Below are 6000 nucleotides of genomic sequence, written 5' to 3'. Positions count from 1 at the left end.
AGGTCTATGAATGGAGTTGAAGAGACATCTTTATGGGTCTGAGGCCCTCTCTCGCCACTAGACACTACTAAACACCAGGAGAGTTCAGCTCAGCAGACCGAAGATCATGATGTGCATTTAATTCCGTGTACAATGCCTTCTCCATTAAGACCAATTCTGATCTCCTTTCGTCCGATATTATTACAAGATATATATTGAAAGGATGTTGCCATGGCTAAAAAAGAAAAATATCCAGCACCTTACCGTACACCATCAAGAATCAAAGATATGTCTGGGTCAAATAGGAATGTTTCCTATGACAAAGACACAGTGGAAAAACACAGCAGCAATTACTGCGAAAGTTAAGCTTGGCACTAAATGCAGGCTGGAAATGCTTACTGCAACATTCAGTGTAACACAGTAAGCAACTCCATCTACACTGTGTAGACAGGATATTGAAATCACTTTGGGGTCCATAATGAAATGATTATGAAACAGTCGCCATTTTTGAGTGAAGTGATGGAGCGGCGCTCTGAATGGTGGGCAAAGCCGCCACATCTTTTCCCAGTTAAAAAGGCTTAGCAAGCAGCCATTTAACTCCGCTGACCTGCGTTGATTAGAGAAGTGTCTGGCACAGAGGACAGGGTGTGTCTGCCAAGCTTTAACCACCCAAGAACAGTGGTATACATATATATACACACACACACACAGAAATTAAATGAAAACGCATTCTATTTTTTGAGCAGACGTGTAAAAGTCAACCAACTGAAAATATGTCTGCTCCCCTGGTTTTTAGAACTTGTGATTAAATGGCAAAAGAGTCTAGGTTCCGCATCGTTTTCATTCATTTAAGTTCAATTACGTGTTTCATGCCAATGTTCTGATGTTAATCACCTCTCACAATAGGAATTTATAGGGTCAAAGAAATTTCTAATGATATAGACATAGAGAAAATTGGTACGTACGCAACGTTTGTTTGATTGTTTGCCAACTTGGTCCATTTTATGGTGTACTGCACACAGCAAATCACCTATATGGGCATCTGCTCAAATGTATGACTCCTAGTTTAAAAAACATTCACATCAGTCTCAATTCCCATCACAAAGATCTGACAATGCAAGAGGGACATCTGACTTCACCAGCCATCTTTTCATCCCTCCTTTGATTTGTTTTACCATCCTGGTGTTTTCTGCCACCGCGCCCTCCATACTCTTAATTGTAGAGAACTCTCTTGAGTGTCAAACCATGCCTCTCCCACCCAAAGAGAAGTACATCCAATATTTTAGAACAAATCTAGACAGATGTTTGAAGGGAACATCTGTTCAGAACTATCCCCCTGTCAAATGAGGTGCCAAGTGCAATGAAGCTCAAAGAAAACATTTGTCAGACTCTTTTTTTATCTCCGCGCTCAACAGTGAATACACGGCCAGCTCTCTCAGCTCACACTTAGACACCGATTTCCTGCGCTTCACCTCTGATAATTACAAGAGTGAATGTGGCTGCTGAGTGAGTATTTGTTGGCCGAATTTGGAAACATGATCTGCAGCCATCTGAAGGCCAAAGGTGAGAGATTCTTGGAATACAAAGAATGAGGTATTGAAAATTGCCTTACAACACTTTGGCCGTAGATGTGACTAGTGGCTCAAGGGACAGACAGAGGCTCAGTGTTTTATTCAAAGGCTAGTATTCAGAAATTATATTATGAGAGAAAACATCCCATCACTCAATTTCACTTGAACAGCTGGCTTCGGCGATTGATTATATAATGGAGTCCTAATGCTAAGCATTGGAAACGGTGAGTGGTTTATGAATAATTACATTCCCAAAGCTGTTTGTGGTATAGTCCAACATTTGTCAGGATGTGACTAACATTATAATCGACTAATTGCAGAATTCTGATGTAAAGTCTGTGTTCAATGATCATGGCTAGTTTAAGCAGTTTGGTGAATAGTTTCATGTGAGACTTCCGGTGGATTTGACACTGCTGGCCACAGTGTATTATCATGAATATTACAAAACTTGCCCAGTCAATGGTATCAGAAGTGACATGCCTTATTTCTCAAAACACAAACAAATTACATTCAAGTTCCTCAGAGGTCACTTCTTGGACATCTTTAATTCAACATGTTTCAGTTTACTCCAGTTTACTCCAGCAATTTGTTGCTGAAGTGTAATGTGATGACATTGTAGTTTATACATTTGTAACACCAAAGATAGATTGTACGATTATTGGTCAATGTTCATCTTAAACCTGTTTGCAGAAAACTAAATCTAAACCAGAAATCTTGGTGAAGTCATGGTTTTAGTAAAACTGTGTCAATCACTACCACCTCCACCTCAACAATAAAGCAAGAGTTTGATCATCCATGTTGAAATAAGAAAAAAAAAATCCATGCCTGAACTCCATGCACTTGCCTGCTCACCGTCTGCTGTTAGCATACCTGTTCTTCTTTTCCAGACATACTGTAAAGGTCTGCATTTGAACTGTCCCTGAACCAAAACACATTTTTTTTCCATGATGCTCCACAGCACCAAACAAACCAAGACATCTGTCCAATCCCACACACACAGTGCACTTGCCACTTTATGTATCATAGTTTGGAGATGTCCCTTATCATTTCGCAAAGGACCTTGTTACTGACAGTCATGTAACCTGTTGCCCTCTCACTCCATACTTCTTTTTCTTCCCTTTTCACCTCTTCTATTTCTCTCCATCCTTCATCACGTTGCTGATAGCTTTACCAGATGCTGTTTTGTAGTAGCAGATAGCTACTGTGTGGCAGCAGATGTGCCCCATGTTCTGGTTCTTTAAGGCTCTAACTAAGCCCTGTAGGCCAGTACCAGCCCTGCTGTCTGTCAGATATCAACTTCGACCCACCACACACAGAGCAAACATGCCGCTTAACTCCTGCTGTGCTCATGCATGAAACAAGTCTCGTAAGCCTAAGCCTGATTGTATTTGAAACTGACAGAGCGGAGTCTGAAATAAGACCATATTGACAAAAAGTAGACCTCCCCAATATTACTCCAGTCTGAAACAAGTAGGCATAAATGTACTTGAATGGTCGAGGAGATGATTAGTTCTAATTTCAAGAGAAGTCACGTTAAGTTAAGAGGGTTCTCATGTATACAGCATTACAGCATCCAGTGTTACTCTGGAACCCACGTTTCTAAAACAGCAGTAACAAGAACATCTAACCAGAGAGTTCAAAGGAATTCTAATATCACTGATGCTACTGTTTATATCAGTAATTCACTGTCCAAAGTCTTTCCAGTAAAGTCAGTGCTTTGGTTAGGTCTAAACAAATGACAAAAATGGTCATGAAGCCTTATTCAAGCTTGGGCATGGCAGTTGTCCTTGTTATTTGCACGTAAGTGTATGCAAGCAGTTGTGTGCACATGAATGTTTGTCCCTATTCACAATTCATCTCAGTCCCATGGTGGCCCCAAGAGCAAGCTGGTGAGCTCATTCCAATTACATGTTGTGTGTTATGCTGGTATTTCACATCTAATCCCCCTTGCAGACTCAGTCTGACATGGACCTCTTTTAGTCTAAGCATACCAGAAGACAGCTCAGGACAAAGGAACGGGACTAAAAGCTCATAAAACCCTCGAGTCAAACAGGCTGCTCATATTCAATATGTTTGTGTGACTGACAAAAGCTGTCCGGGAAACGCGTGTCTAACTTAGAGTGATCACATTCTCCTCCCAGGCTTATCTCCTGATTCATCCAACAGTATGGTGATTTACTGACTTTGATGGATGCATCTTAAAACGCTGTGGAATAGTACAGAAGAATAAAACAAACACCAAGCAAACATGGAGTTCTATGTGAGTGAATTAGTTGGACAAAGAAACTGAATCTGCTGCTCTGACCTCTCTGAGGAATGAAGTATTATTCCTGCCTACTACGTCTACGCAAAAACGTTTATAACAAATAACATGCATACAAATGAGACTACACTAAACAAGATACTTAACTGAAAATATTGAAGGTTATATAGATGGTGTTGTGCTGTTCATCCCAAAGGCTTCTTCAGCTAGAACGACTGTGGGGTAAGAGTACTCACGTTGTGACTGACGTGCTTATCACTGGGGTGGGTCCACCCACTGAGTAATGCAGACATAGTTGAGAACACACATTCTTTGTACTTAACCGCATCAACGCCACCAGTGAGGTGTGAGGGGCGTGGAGGGTAGTTTAGGGGAAAAACAGGGGATTCATGAAACAGGTGTCACAACCTGTGTTGTAACTTTGAGAAAAACAACATTCTAAAATCTAATCTAAATTGGATAGTTGCTAGCTTTCTGGTGTGATTTCGACAACTGGATCACATACAGCGAATTGAAAGCTGCGCAACAGATATCAGTGAAAGTTCCAGGTTGCTTACTTCTCCTTTAAAGCTACAGGAATTTACACTTCAACTCATGATCAGGTCTCAAAAAAGCCAGTTCAGATAGGAGAGGGTGTGTCACATTTGACAGAGTGGGAGTGTTTGGTCTGTTGTTCAGGGATGCCCAGGGGTTGGCGGGGGTGGTATCAGAGCTCTTCCTCTTTAACGAGCCGATCATTCTTCACTTTCTCCCCAATGCATTCCTGCAGGGACCTGTAATATCCCAGAGGGTTCCCACATGGCTTTAACTTTACCTGGTTTGGAAAACTATCCAGGGATTAGTCAGAGGTGAAAGCACCCTGGGATCCCAGAGGCGTCACAAGGATGCTATAAACCGCTTTTATAACTCGTAACTCATGTCTGTTTTCTGACCCCTAATGGATTGTTTTCCTTGCTGTGCATGACAGCCTGTGATCACTGGCTCACAGCAACATGTTGTACAATTTCATCAAGGCCTATTAGTAGCAGTAATAACAAACGTCTCTGGATGTCATGTCAGATGCTGTGGACCCCTATTATGGAGGCGGCCTGTGAGACGAAGCTCATTGATGGCTGTCAGACTCCAACACTTTGCATCGGTAATGGAGCATCTTGGTGTCAACGTGCTGGGAGAGGGAACATTAAACCTATTTCCCACTGACATATGGAAACATGGCTGCCGACCAGACAGGTTGTGTTTGGGCCTGTGCCTCTGTGTTTGTATGTGCAAGCGTAGCGTACATGTTGACCCAGTTTAACCCTTTAAAAGACTCTCTGTGGGGTTTCCAAGGAGTAAAGCCAAGCCAGCTGCTGCTTTGTTCCCCTCCCAGGTGTCTCTTTTTAACTCACCCCTCACAAATCACTTGGACTCCTCACCTCTTTTCTCCCCCTTTACAGCTCACTCACCCTTTACTACATCCCTTCTCTCCTTCAATCTGAATCCTCAGCTCCTTACTCTGCCGTCTCGATTTCCTCCAACTCTTATTCTGAAACGATGTTCACACCAATAAAGAGAAATGTGAAAATAGATCTCCTCCGCCTCAATTTTGGCCCTGCAGTCACATTTTGAAAATCATTCATATTAAAGTATGGAAATGGGTGGCTTGAGGTACGATTGCCATATGGCAGACGTGGCCCGTGTGTGTGTTTGTCCACTTGCCTAAAGCATTAAATAGCCACATTTTCCTTGCCTCCAACTCTCCAAAGATGCTTAAACTTGTTTGTGAAGTTGGATAAATGTGTACAAAAGACATATTGAGTTAAATGATGCTGACAAAGCAGCAGTGCAGGAATGATTATTAGTTTGGCTAATGCAGTAAAGAATCGTGCTTATAATCTGTGATCAACTAAAACGAAATGCAAAAAAGGGAAATGGAAAATGTGAGGCAACTTTAGAGTGACAATCAAGCAAAATATGTCATCAACCAGGCTGTGAAATTTTATGGAACTTATAAACCCAATGTCAGTGGAACATATTCAACATTGAGTTTTTATATTTTGACCACGAAAACAGAATTAAGGCAAATGGAAGAATTTCTGAGACAAATTGCCGGGAAATGATCACCAGGGCAGCTTGATGAGTAGATGCTCTGACGTACGAGGTGGGATGTGAGTCAGAGAATTTTTCCTCTCTTAAATCTTTCTTTAA

Source organism: Genypterus blacodes, unplaced genomic scaffold, assembly GCF_046128005.1.
Source record: "Genypterus blacodes isolate CSIRO-AG114 ecotype Tasmania unplaced genomic scaffold, CSIRO-AGI_Gbla_v1 ptg000156l_1, whole genome shotgun sequence".
NCBI classification, from domain to species: Eukaryota; Metazoa; Chordata; class Actinopteri; order Ophidiiformes; family Ophidiidae; genus Genypterus; species Genypterus blacodes.
This window is presented reverse-complemented; position numbering follows the sequence as displayed.